General features: G+C 44.0%; 1 protein-coding gene across 1 annotated transcript in view; it reads left to right on the top strand.

Moving 5' to 3' along the window:
* Window positions 1-14,289, top strand: part of DIAPH3 (diaphanous related formin 3) — a 2,176,287-nt gene that overhangs the window by 754,136 nt on the left and 1,407,862 nt on the right. The window lies entirely within an intron of this gene.

The raw sequence follows: 14,289 nt of genomic DNA, 5'->3' as shown, positions 1-14,289 counted from the left end.
TGAGCTGCACAGATTGTGAAGCTAATGATACAGATATCTTGGGTATCTGCCGCCTGGTACCCTACAGTTTGAGAGTCGCCGTCTTTGGAGCAGGGGCGCTGCACTGGTCTGTCCCACACCAGCTGCACTGCGAATGACATAAACACTGGTAACAGCCTAAAACTGTGAGTGCGATGACCAAAGAAGCAGACCTATTATGTGTGCGTTACAACCTTGATATTTTTACTAAATACATTTACAGAGGTGAAAGGTAACTGAACTGTAGTGCACATATATGCTTAGGGGCCCCTCTGATTGAACTGTACCCACCCCTATAAATATTGTGTCCCTTTTCACCAATCAAGGATTATAGAGGCTGGGGAACTCCGTTAGCAGAAGGGAGCACCACGGAAGACAGCAAACATGATTACAGTCGTGTGTTTGAATCCCCATTTTGCACTGTGTAGCATTACATTACACTCTGTGATTAAGGTACTTTCTTTAAACCCAAAAGCTGACCTCTGGGCTGGGCGTTGTTGTGTCGGTTAACTGTTGAGCTCTTGCTCTACACTGTTTTCTTGAGAAGCTTTTAACTGCTCTTCCTCGTTGCCTCGAGAGTCAAGTGTGGAAAGAGTGTACTTGGTGCAGTTTGCAGAGCCAAATTAGAACGGACACATTGGCAAACAGCCCCACAGTAGTGGGGCAGGAGGACCAGTCTGCCCTGTCCCTCCCTGAACAAGGTCTGACAATGAGAATAGATGACTTTGATGATATTACACACTATTAATGTTTTCAGGCCCTCCATCTTCTACAACCCTGAATACCCAGTAAAGGCCCCAGGAGATCAGGGCTTCTTGGGGTTGCACATTTCCCGAAACCGTTTTATTAGAGGGCCACCTGTCCCCCACTGCAACCTGCTTCAGCATACAGTGTCATTGGCACTATCAGGTGATGTCTGAAAAGAGCACCACAACATGGCCCTTGTTGCTATTAAAGTTGCAAGCACAATTAGCTATGCATGCAAAAGAAGTTGCAAATGCTCAAAAGGGGTATCTCCGTGAAGGTAGGGGTCTGCCGAAGCACAAGAAGAAGGCGAACAAGCATCATCACTCTTCGTCTTCTCCCCGTCTGTAGGCCGAGGCGACACGGGACGCTGAGCGTCGTCACTCTCAGTCTCCTTCCTCTGAGCCCGCTGGGACGGCTCTGCACTTCTCTCCCTGAGCTTCCCCTGCCCAGCTTCATGCATTTTATGAAGTGTTGCACAGCATCTTTGGGCAGCCCGACTCTGTAGGTGTGCCTTCGGGCCCCACGGACTCGGCTGAGGGCCCTGGACATTTGATGCCGGCGACTCCGGCCTCGGCACTGCAGGGCCCATAAGGATCCATCCCTGATCCGGATCGGCGTACGCCGACCTCACGGTACCTTCCCTGGTGCCCATTTCAGGGACAATGCCCCAGACGTCGGTTGCTCCCCCAACCAGGATCGACCCCAGCCTCACCCCCGACTTGGACACGGTGCTGGACCGATGTCGACCAACGTCTGTACCGGCGCTGGAGGGTACATTTGTACCATTATTCATCCCTGGAGTTCCCTACCGCCCTGAGTGGCAGCCAGGGGAGGGTGAGGAAGACTGGGAGGTGTCTGTGGACCCTTTAGCAGACCAACTTGAGGAGCCGGACTGGCGAGACGAGTTGGGTGGTGCCCTTGGTCTGGATACCTCCCCAGATCTTGGTATGCTTTCTCACCCTACCGTGGTTACGGAGGAGGGAACTTCCTACGCTGTGGTGTTGCATAGGGTGGCTGAGGCATGGGGCCTTGAGCTTCTTACGGTGGCAGTCAGGACTAACCTCCTGACTGAGGTGCATCAGTCCGCAGCAGCCTCTTCGGAGCCCTTGCTGCCTTTTAATGAGTCCCTCACTGACATCCTTCTGGGCACTTGGTCCAAGCCCAATACAGGTGCTCCTGTGGACAGGGTGATTGTCCGACGCCACCACCTTGCCCGGGTGACCCACTTTTCCTCTCCCAAAACCCTACCCCTGAAAGCTTGGTGGTCCAAGCCTCATCCTCAAGAGGCGCGTGCCCTGCAGCTTCCCCAGATAGAGAATCCAAGAAGCTGGGCAATCTTGGGAAGATTTTTACTTCCGCCAGCTTAGGACTGCGGTCGGTGGACACCGCATGTCTCTTGAGCGGTTATACACACACGGTGTGGGATACAGTTGCGCAAGTGCTGCCACAATGCCAGGGGGAGGCCCGGGCAGTGCTCACCCTTGCTGTTGCTGAGGGTCGGTACACAGCTAAGTTCACAATCTGGTGTGGGCTGGATACCGTTGACTCTCTGGGTAGGACGGTTTCCACATTGGTAGCCCTGAGGCTCTACGCCTGGCTGAGAACGTCTTGCTTTTCTGGGGATGTCCAATCTACACTTTTGGACATGCCCTTTGATGGTCGTCGCCTGTTTGGTGACCAGGCGGACAACGCGCTCAAATGCTTCAAGAACTCTGCGGCTACGGCCAGATCCTTGGGCCTTGCAGCAACTTCTCGCCCCACGCAGTCTGCCTTTCGCCTCTTTCGTGGCTACGGAAGGGGTGCCCCGCCACGTTCCACCCAATGTAGCCACAGGACCACGCACGCAACCCAATCTCTGCATGGCCATGAACGTGTGACCCAGCGACGCGGGTATGGGGGCCAGCTGGCGGGCCATTCCACCCATACTCCCTCTGCAGAAGCCTCCAAAATCTCCTTGTAGGACCCTCCAGGGCAACCGGAGGCCAGTGGGCGGCAGGATTCGCCATAACCTCCCCCATTGGCTAAACATCACGTCGGACAGGTGGGTTTTGCAGATAGTGCGAAGGGGCTACTCCCTCCCCTTCAAGACTACCCCCCCTCCATGCCATCAACACTCCATTGCATGTCGGAGGACTACTTGGCCCTTCTCTGCCAGGAACTTACGGCTCTCGGCCAACGGGGGCTATCAAACAAGTCTCTCTGCCAGAAGTAGGTTGTGGGTGCAACTCTCACTACTTCCTGGTACCCAATAAGGACAAAGGCCTGCGTCCTATCTTAGACCTCAGGGACATCAACCGCTTCCTCCGAAGGAGAAGTTCAAAATGTTACACAGTAGGTAAAGGTCTATAGCTAGTTAGGTCAAATGGTTGATAAGAACTCTAGTTACTCAAAATATAAGCAACCACTGATTGGAATCACTCAAATCATCAGAATTGCACAATTTCTATAAAAATATGTATTTTATTGTTATTTATGATTAATTTTGAAAATCACAATTCTCTTTTTTTTTACTGTTTAAAAAAAAAATTTATATAAAAAAAGACATATAACAGACAAATCCACGTGCAACAAAAAATTGAATTCAGATACAATAATTCATCTTATTCGAAAAATATACTATAGACGTAAAGTTGATAGGGGCAATGCGGTAGATGTGACTACGCGCGTTTCGGTATTACTGCCTTCATCAGGAGACCGTCTATTGCACTGAAACTACACAAAACATATGAAACACTGTTACAATGTGGTTACAGAAATATATTATATACATAAGCACCTAGAGAGAAATGCTAAGCTGTTGCATAGTATTTGACATGTACGGCTAAATATCCTCAAAATACAACCATGCCCAGAGCTCCTTTTCAAAGTACAATATACACCCAGGCAAAATAAAATGTCTAGCACGAACACATAAAATGTAGAAACAACAAAGAAATACTATGATATCATGATTGATTTAATTTAAATTATTAAAAGTTGGCATAAACATATTCATATACACATTTACTTAAAATATTCGATTTAACTGTTTAAAAAGTATTCATCCCACTTTCTAGTTGGTACATGAGATTAAAAAAAATATATATGTGGGTATCGGTTATTGTCAGAGATTTAACGGATGAGATGGTTTTCGTCTACGCGTTTCGACACTTGCTTTGTGTCTTCATCAGGACGATACCAATATATTTCTAAAAATGAACAGATAAAAATATTTTTTAAGATACATGCCAGCCTTGTATTCTATAATACATAATACATTGTATTCAATACAACATAGTTGTCTTGGAGTTTGCTGCTAGATATCTGATAAAACTAACATGATACACCACCCAGATTAGACGTATGAACTAGTTGCCTAATAGTTTTTCAGAACATAATATAGATATAAAACATTTTCAAACTGCAGAAAACAGTTATTACATAAAAGAGACGAATCGATACAACAAAATACATAAAAGAGAAATAGACTCAAATAGTACCAGGGCTGCTATTATGCCTATTTCTAAAAGATGACACAACACAATAAGTGAGAAAATAGTACAATCAGATGGTCCTGGCGTTATTTAAATATATTAGTCTGCAAGACGGTTTACCCTCTTTATAGCCTATGTTACTATTGTGGCCCAATTGAATGCTATAGATTATGAAATTTTCCTGGTTACACATCAGTATTCAAAGTGGGAACTTATTCGCGACATTTTTAGTGAATCTCTAACTAGTACCATGATGTCAGAGAAAAAACATCATATTATATGTACTTAACCCTTTGCTATTACTTAAATCTATTTTAGGAGAAGGATTTAGATTTTTGCAGATCTAGATAAGAGATCAAAGCTGAAGGAGCACTATTGCTGTTATTATTTTTATTTTTTATTTTATGTATTATTGAAACATGTTGATTGAAGTTTCAAAAATATATCTAGAGTAAAAGTTAAAAAACATACTTAATTATCGATATTTTTCCTCAAGGCGTTTTTCAGGTTAAACGAGATTATCTAAGATGCCGTCGCGTTCTAACTGCTTTCCATTGTGATGTTCTACAAATGTGGGGGGGGGGGGGGGGTGGTGTAAGGAAAAGGAAAGCTTTCGTGTATCGTGTCCATCAAGCAAAAGTAATGACAATTTACACATTTTAATCACGCAGGATTTACCTTGTTCTAAATGGACAAAATAGAGCATTCGGCTTGAAGTTGTGGTTAATCTGTTGGGTGGAACTCTAGGTTAAAATAAATGCGTGCTCCCAAAAATCTGAAAAACATGATCATAAAGTGTTGTGTATTGAAGTAAATATACTCATGGGGAACTATCTATTCACATAGAATCACAAAATTTACCTAGGAGAACAACAGACAATGATGAATTCGTTACCGGTCTATCGATTGCTTCCGTAGAAGGATTGTAACCTTGAGGGCACAATATGTATATTCAAATTCCTAAGGAACAAAATGGTAGACGAATGTTACCATTCAGTGTACCTGGGTGTCGTATAACCATACAAGAACGCGTAATAAGAGACTTTTACCTAGAAATATATCGAGCAGGTACGCCACCGGCTTTTGGTTAAATGAAGTACATCTTCAAAGGGAACGTCGGATATATCAATCCAACTGTATTGATAGTCTAAAGAAAAGGGGCAGAATCAGAATGCACAGTTAGAAACTGATATGAGTTTCTTAAATGGCAATCGGCACAGGCTCTGCTGTTTATTCACGTACCTTTTTAGAAGTTCGCAGGGATTACGAACATGGCGTCTGGTAGCTTGTTTGGCGCAAAATGTTTAGTACGGCCGAATCTGATTCGCTTATATATTCCGCACGGTGTATGGATAAAGAGCTCCTTTTCATACAAAGTAAATACATATATACATTTTTGTCCTGACCGAGCAAGAACATATTTTACACATAAATATAATCAACTTTGTGTCACTTTACAACCTTATTTACAATTAAAGAAAAGAAAAAAATAGTTATAAACACAATATAATCATACCTAAACATATTGGTTGAAGGCCTTGGTTCAAAATCTCATCGGATTTGTTAAGCTATATACTGTGATATCTCTTACATCAAAATACAAATAATTTGCCATATTTTACCATGTTCTCATAAAGAATCTCAGAAGACGGCATATCTTGGCAAAAACGTGATATACACAACACAACGGTTGTATTTCGACCATCTAAATAGAGTTTATACATATGGCTTGAGCTGCATCGAGAATCCAAACAGATGCCAATTGTCAATAAAAATATCATGATGAAACCAACATCAAAGGCCAATGGTAATAACAGTCATATCACCAGTCATAATAGACCAAGATTAAAGCTAAAAATATAAGGACACAACTTACTTCGGTATCTGTAAGCTTTGTTCGCAAGCATGAACCGTAGTTTGTTTACTCAGCATCTAATTTAAAGGCAACCGTATACGCGGTGGATAAAACGCTGAAAAAGACATAACGACAAAATTATACTTTTCATTAATTATTTATCTAAACCGTTACTTCATTCAATCCTGAGTGTGTTATGCCTCATGTACTAAACTCATGGGCTACAAAAAAATTCAAATTCTGCGTTAAGGAAGATAGCTAAAGGGCTAACCATTGATATGTAATGCCACAAAGAGACTAAAGATCTCCAATGGGGGGGCAATGATATTAAATAGATGATACCCAACAAATATAGCGTCAACTCCAATTTGAATTGGTCTAACGTCCCTATCGGGGCATAGAGGAAATAACAAATAGATGTCTCTACTTACATAAAAAGAAGAGAGAGATGACTAACTGGGATGCAGCACCGCTTTTAATGTCGATTTTGGCAGGATATCATACGAGGAACAGTTCATCCATATCGATATGAATAATTACTACATCAAAAACAAATCGACCCAAATATCGGTGTGTGGCCATATAAAAATAAAGATTACAGCATAATTATTGAATAAATATATGGGATTAGATAGAAGACTTACTAAATTCCAATAGAAAAGCTGTGGATCCTGTGCGGTAGGGAACTCAGACGCCGGATAGTGTAGTCCCAAAAAGACCGGAAATCCCAGCTTATTAGAGGTAACACAATGGCCGGAAAAATACACGGATAGATATTGTATATACGATATATATAAACGTTTGCTCCTATGACTGGGGCACAAAAATTATTAAATAATTCTAAGACTGGACTATGTTCCATACCTTGGTGCTGATGGACTAACGTCTCAATGAGACTCCTGCATACAAACAAACGTCAGTGATGTGTCTAAAGGGCTGCCATAATAAAATGTGGCTCCATATATACGTTGTATTTAACTGCGCCGCCATTCGCGCCAAAAAACGCCTGCTGAGTACGGAAACAAACGATGGACTCTGCATCTGTGAGCACGCGCCATATTGGATAGGGATCGGACCACAGAAAGATTGAAAACGGACTGTATGTATGTTCCGTATATATGTTTGGTACTACAGTCCATATTGCAGGCCACCCGATAAATGTATATTGCAACCGTTCATCTGTTCGTCACTCTGTATAAAGTAGGCGCAACAGACGTAAATGGTATATTGCATGTCGCCAAAAACAAACATCAGACAAGCTTCGATCGATGGAAGTACATAAGATATTAATTCAGTGTAACGCGCAATTACACATTATATGACCCTAAAAGCAATGTGATGTAATAAAAATAGTAGTATAAATGGAGAACAGTCTATTACCATATTCAACAGACTTTATACTGTAATTCCCGTATGTTACGCAATAGTGTTCCTGTAGCATAACTAAGTATCATAGTTGACAATAAAAAGCGAAATCCTTCTGGCAGAAAAGCCATATCTACAATGGTTTAAGATATGAACTGAGCAGCTGTTGGTATCCCATATACAGTCAAGCCACAAATAGACTCTACGGTAGGACCCACACATTAAAAGGCTCTGTAGTGGGGTTGGTACAACCTTAAGGATATATATATATCAAACCCTTATGTAAACCAAATTGTTAACAACATCAAAAGACATTTAGTGTATAGATACAGGGGACATTATCTTGGAGTCTCCAAAATAGGGAGCTCTCTAATCGAGCACAGTGTAATCCAAGTTATTCACTGAATAGAGCGATCTCCACATACAGAGACTAACAAAAACTCCTGAAGTTATAATCTAACTAGACCCTCATTAAGGCTATAGCCTGAGCCCAGGGTATATCCAAATTCAAGCCTAACATGATCAAAACACAGATTATTTTCCAAATGTAACTATATTCGGATACATGAACTAACCAGGACTGTAAAGGTCATAATCACGTTTTATTCTGATCTTGTCTGGACATAGTCCTGTCTTGGTAACAATTCTTTCCAGAATGTACCATCTTATATCATCAGCACAGTGGTTATGTTCTAAAAAATGTGACCCCATCGGTGAGGCCAGTTTTTTATTTCTAATTGCTGACCTTTGTTCGGTCAGCCTAACATTAAGTGTCCTCGATATCTCGCCTACATAACCCTTATTGCACGGACAAATAAGCAAGTTCAAAATGTTAACCTCGGCTCTGGTCTTGTCTGCCCTCAACCCTGGAGACCGGATGGTAGCATTGAACTTTGAGGACGCTTATTTTCACATCCCCGTCTTGCCTGCCCACCGGCGTTATCTACGGTTCATGGTAGGCCACCAGCATTTTCAGTTTACCGTGCTCCCCTTTGGCCTTACCAGAGCCCCTTGGTTGTTCACGAAAGTCATGGTGGTGGTCGCAGCTCATCTGCGCACATCAGGGGTTCCAGTCTTCCCCTGACTGTTGAAGGCGGGCTAGCCCCAGGCTGTCGTCTTCCACCTCCAGACTACGGCGGACCTCCTGCACTCGCTGGGGTTCACTATCAACGTGCCAAAGTCACACTTGACCCCCTCTCGGAAGCTCCTTTTCGTCGGAGCAGTTCTGGATACAGTGCAGTTTCAGGTTTATCCTAACCGATCAGCGAATCTGGGATATTCGGGCTATGATACCGATGTTTCAGCCTCTATCCCAGATTTCAGTGAGAATGACCCTGAGGCTGCTGGGCCTCATGGCCTCCTGCATCATGCTGGTTGGTCATGCCAGGTGGCATATACGGGCACTGCCGTGGGACATGAAGTACCAGTGGGCGCAGCATAAGGGGAATCTTTCCGATGTTGTCCAGATCTCGGAGAGGACTGCACGTCGATTGCAGTGGTGGCTCACAAACCATATTGGGTCAGTGGCAGATACCTCTCCCTTCACCAAATAGAATTCACAGTAGTGACGGATGTGTCACTTCTGGATTGGGGCAGCCATCTGGGAGAGGGGGAGATCAGGGGTCTCTGGTATCCGGTGGACTCCTGTCTCCACATCAACCTTTTGGAGCTCCGGGCGATCCATCTTGCACTGAAGGCATTCCTTCCTTCTATCCAAGGAAGAGTAGGGCAGGTGTTCACGGACAACACCACCGCCATGTGGTACTGCAACAAACAGGGCAGGGTGGGGTTGTGGACCCTATGTCAAGAGGTTCTTCGCCTTTGGACATGGCTGGAACATCAGGGCATATCCCTGCAACACATGGCAGGTTCCATGAACACCAGGGCGGACAAACCCAGCCACTGGTGCACGATGGATCACGAATGGTGTCTTCTCTCGGAGGTGGTGCAAGGTTTCTGTTGGCAGTGAGGAGAGCCTTGGTTAGATCTGTTCGTCACTGAAAACAATGTGCAATGTAAGCAGTTCTGCGCATTGGAGTTTCCAAGGTGACACTCGCTCTGCTATGCTTTTCGTCGTGAGTGGAATTGAGGCCTCCTGTACGCCTTTCCGCCTGTACCACTTCTGCCCAGAGTGCTGCCAAAGATCAAGCGCTACCGGGCCCAAGTATTTCTTGTGGCTCCGGACTGGGCACAAGGATTTTGTACCCTAGACTCTTGAGCATGGCCATCGATCCTCCAATCAGACTGCCTCTTATGGAGGATCTTCTGTCGCAGCAGCAGGGGACGGTTCTCCACCTGAACCTGTCCAGCCTCCATCTCCTTGCGTGGAGATTGTGCGGCAACAGTTGACTGCTTTCGATATTCGTCCCGAAGTCTGTGACGTCATCTTGGCAGTGAAGCGTCCCTCCACTAAAACGGTATAATCCTTTAGATGGAACAAATTTGTGGCATGGTGGACAGCAAAGGCTGTGGATCCCCTTTCTGCCCCTCTTTCAGGGGTACTCCTCTTCATTCTTTCTTTGGGCCAACAGGGCTCTGCTCTTGGCACTCTTAAAGGCTATCTTTTGGCCATTTCGACCTGCCTTCGTCTTCCTGATTAGCCTTCTCTTTTTAGGTTGACTATTGTTAACAGATTTCTGAAGGGCATTACTCATCTTTCCTCCTTCTCCTTTCGTAATGCTCCAGTAGGACTTGCACCATGTCCTCACTTATCTTATATGTTCTTCCTTCGAACCACTACATACTTGTCCTCTTCGTCTCCTTAATTTAAAGACGGCTTTCCTTCTTGACATCACATCTGCTTGCAGGGTGAATGAGCTTCAGGCTCTTTCTTCCAAACCTCCCTTTTTTGCTGTCCATCCGGACAAAGTGATTTTGGGCAAATTTCGGAATCTTCCCGTGCCTATCGATAACAAGCAGTGTTGTGAGCAAAACAGCAGTAGCCTCGGAGGGGTGGTGGGGGCCTGGAGCAAGTTTGTGGGAGAGGTGAAGGGGAGGCACCGGTAGATTGAGAAAGGGCAAGCAAATGAAATGACCAAACTGCAAGCAATCAAGGCGACTTAAGTTTCATTGCACAAATAATAACACTTAAGGAGCAAAGACGCAGCCCAACCAAAAAAGAGTTGTCTCTTTAGTAGAAATAACCTGAACAGTAAGAACACATATAAGATGGCCAGTTCTCATGGGAGGATACAAAATTCTAAAAGGAGGCACTCCTAAGTGTATTCACCAATGAAAAGCCAGTATTTCTAAAGGACAGCAACAAGAAGTGATGAAAAAGATGGGCACTTTTTCAAGCCCTTATTCTAGATACTGCATGTCTAGAAGAGCCAGTGCAAGCACTGCCTAGGCGAGACCTAAAAAGGCCTGTGACTCTGCATATCAGTCAGCTGCCACCACCTATCCGTCTCTAAATTGACTCCTGAGGAAACAGTAGTCACCCACCTCTGGTACATAATCGAAAAACATGTGAGCCATCTCAAGATTCACTGAGGAGAAAAACAGTATAAGCTAGAAACCCATAAACGATACATTATTACTTACAGGAGATAAGCCCCGATTCATGTCTAGCGAAACAAACATGGAGGCATTACAGAGCATAGAACGCTGCTTGGAGAAGGATGATGTAGGATATTACGGTGTAGTCATGGGCTGTTCTAAAACGTAGCCTTGTTTTGGCTTGCCATGCTGCTCCTTTAAATGTTATACCAGCCATGTGTGCCATAAAATATCGGCCTATCAGGTCTTTGTTGTTTCTCCGAAGAGGATAGTTGTGCTGAAAATAGCCTAATCCTCTAAAGATCTCAAAGACCTCATCAAGATGAGTTTTACAGGCCACAAGGGCAGACAAAAGATTCATTAAGAAGAACCTGGCGATTACAGTTGCGACCTCCAAATGACAGCCACATCAGCAATCCCTTTGTCTTTACTTCACCGAAAATAATCTTCAATAAATTGAGTTTAGATTACATGCAGAGCCTTTGGTTATGTAACCGGAAATTGTATTTACTACTTACTCATTAACACCCCCCCTCCCCCCCCATCTCGTGTTTATTTTTTCCTGTTTGGTGTACATAAAATATAATTGTGTCATGTTTTTAGTATTTATTAGCCAACTGGTAAGGCGTTGAACATTTTTTTTTAACCGAGAATTTCTTTTTGGGGTGGTTTTATTTGTTGCTTTTGAAAGTTTTTAGAAAATAGAATAGACCCCTAGGTTCAAATTTCAGTCTGATTTTTAAAACGTTAGTTTAAAAAAAATATCTAAGAAATGCACGTTTAAGTCGCATGACTTAAGTATATTGTTTCTTTCTGTGTGCAAGAAAGGACTCGCTGACAACGTAGACGCTGACGATAGGCAGCAGAATGCGGGAAGTCAACCCGCAGTGGCTGAACATTAATCATTCAAAAATAACATCGAAATTGCAGCTGCAAAGTAACATTACTGCTGGTGCCCGTTTTCATGAGTCGTCAATGCAGGGGAACTGCAGCTGCTATAATTTATGATATCAATCAAAGGCATTGGTTTTATTGACAAAGCAGGCGGGAACCTGATAAAAAAAAAAGTACAGACAGCAGAACCGTGATTCTCTCGAGTCGCATACACGCTGTGCATGCTTGAGGATTGTGGATGAGAGATGGCGGCTGCTCCCCAGCTTGTCCTTTTGGTACCCCTGGCGCGGTCTTTGTTACCCCTGGCGCGGTCTTTGTTACTGCTGGTCACATTGGTCATAGCAGTACCGAGGACCAGAGGGGTAAAGGGTTTCTAGTGCCTTCTGCTTACAGCACGAGCTGTTACTACATAACGTGCTGTGCACTATCCTCCCATCGAGTGTTATTTTTAAAATATTGCAAGTTGTTCGCGTGAAAAGTTTTACGTTTTGGTTTTGGGAATGCTTTAAGATTACGTATTTGAAACTAGGTGTATGTATTAGCCTGCAGACTCCACCCTGGATTATGTTTTCCCTCCATCGGGTTCGAAGCTAAAATTCACGGATGTGTCTTTGAAACTGTTGCGACTGGATCATCCGAGTTGACCACTACAGCAAGGGCGATAGAGGGGCGTTGAGAGCAGGGGGCTTCATGCTTGCATTCCAAGCTCTGTTAGAATGACTCCCAGGGGTTACTTAATAATAAACACACCTTTTCATGTTTTGTCTGGATGGCCTGTTAGCACAATCCAATTAGCATTTGGTATGTAACCCATGAGATTACTATAAAACAATGTTTGTGTCGTTTCAGATTTAAACAAAATGTTGTGATCGTGGAGTGGGAGTGTGGACTTACAATATCCGCTTGGAGTCAAAGAAATCAAACAAAGTGACTGCTGGGGCATACAAAGACAGTGAGACTAAAAAGGAATAAAGTCTTTAAGTAGTACTGAACTAGTAGGAAGAAAAAACATTTTCCTCTAATTGAAGGACCATGTAAGAGTTTCCATCCCCACCAAAGCCAAATGTGTATACACATAGGATACAGAAACTCCACCTCAAGTTTCAAAGCAGATACCACCAGAGCAAAATACCTAATCTAAACACACTTCACTTAAAAAAAAAAGTGCCAAGCATACTTACTCCGAGTCTCCACTCTGAGCACCTAAGGATTCTGGAAAGCCTGCCTTGAAATGTATAAAAAGTTCAACAAGCATTTGCAATGCAATAGATCTTGCATTTACGCAAGACCTATTGCATTGCAATTGGTAGGCAACACGACAACTGGAGGGAGGGCAGGGGGGAGAAGGCACAGACAATGGGAGGGTGGGTTTTACGGGGAGAAAGCTCAGATAACAGGAGGGCGAGGGGCGCGATAAGGCATGGACAATTGGAGGGGGGTGAGGGAGAAGTCATGGACAACGGGCAGGGGGAAAGGCACAGACAACAGGAGGGAGAGCGGGGGGAGAAGACACAACGGAAGGGGGGGTGTAAAGAAGGCACCAAAGCATGTCGTGCCTGCAGTAAGAGAACCTCATTAGAGAAAATAGTGCTCACAGTCTAAATAACACGTACCATGTAACAACCGAAGTAAAGGGGCCAGCCGCCATGGCAGGTGACAAAAGAAGAGGAGACGGTATTAAAGAGGGACTAACAAGCCTACAGACAAATCACAAGCCAACATTTACGACAGACAATGATACAAGCCAATGGCAAATATGGGCGGAGAATGGACAGAGCTTCTATTCACCTACTCCTCGACAATAAGTCTCACAGAGCAGCGCATCTGCGCTGGCTCGACCTAAAAAGAGTTGCTAAAGGAATGGCGTAGCCAGGTGCTGTTTCAGAATCACAAAAGGTTTGGCCTTGAAAGGAGCCTCAGCTTTAAAAAAAAGTCACGAAAAATACAACAAAGACCTTCAGAATAAATGTATGGATTCCTTGACACTATTGCACAATGACACTCTCAAAGCAGCCAGTCTTTTTAGAGTCTACTAATTTTGGGCACTAATGGTACAAACTGAAACCAATTATGTTGAGAAGGCTGTTGAACCCAGATTGTGGCATTTCCACAATTTCAGTTAAACATGTTGCACCAGAAATAGGACTCTGAAGTGAGTTCCAAACAGGTAGGGTCTCTGCTTCTTGAGGGACCAAACCACAGCATAGGCTTCCCTCTCAATGGATCTCCAGCGCTGCTTTCTTTGGAGGAGTCCCCTGCTAAAGAAGGCATGGGGCTGATGCTGGTCCAGGTCATTTAATTGTGACAACAATGCCCGAATCCAATGTTCAGAGGCACCCGTCTTAATAATAAATTCTTTACTGAAGTTAGATGCATTCAGGACAGGTGCTGAGCACAGAGCTTCCTTGAGGGTGTCAAAAAACGGTTAGCACTGCTCAG

This window comes from Lissotriton helveticus, chromosome 8 (genome assembly GCF_964261635.1).
Source record: "Lissotriton helveticus chromosome 8, aLisHel1.1, whole genome shotgun sequence".
In the NCBI taxonomy this organism is placed as follows: domain Eukaryota; kingdom Metazoa; phylum Chordata; class Amphibia; order Caudata; family Salamandridae; genus Lissotriton; species Lissotriton helveticus.
This window is presented reverse-complemented; position numbering and strand designations above follow the sequence as displayed.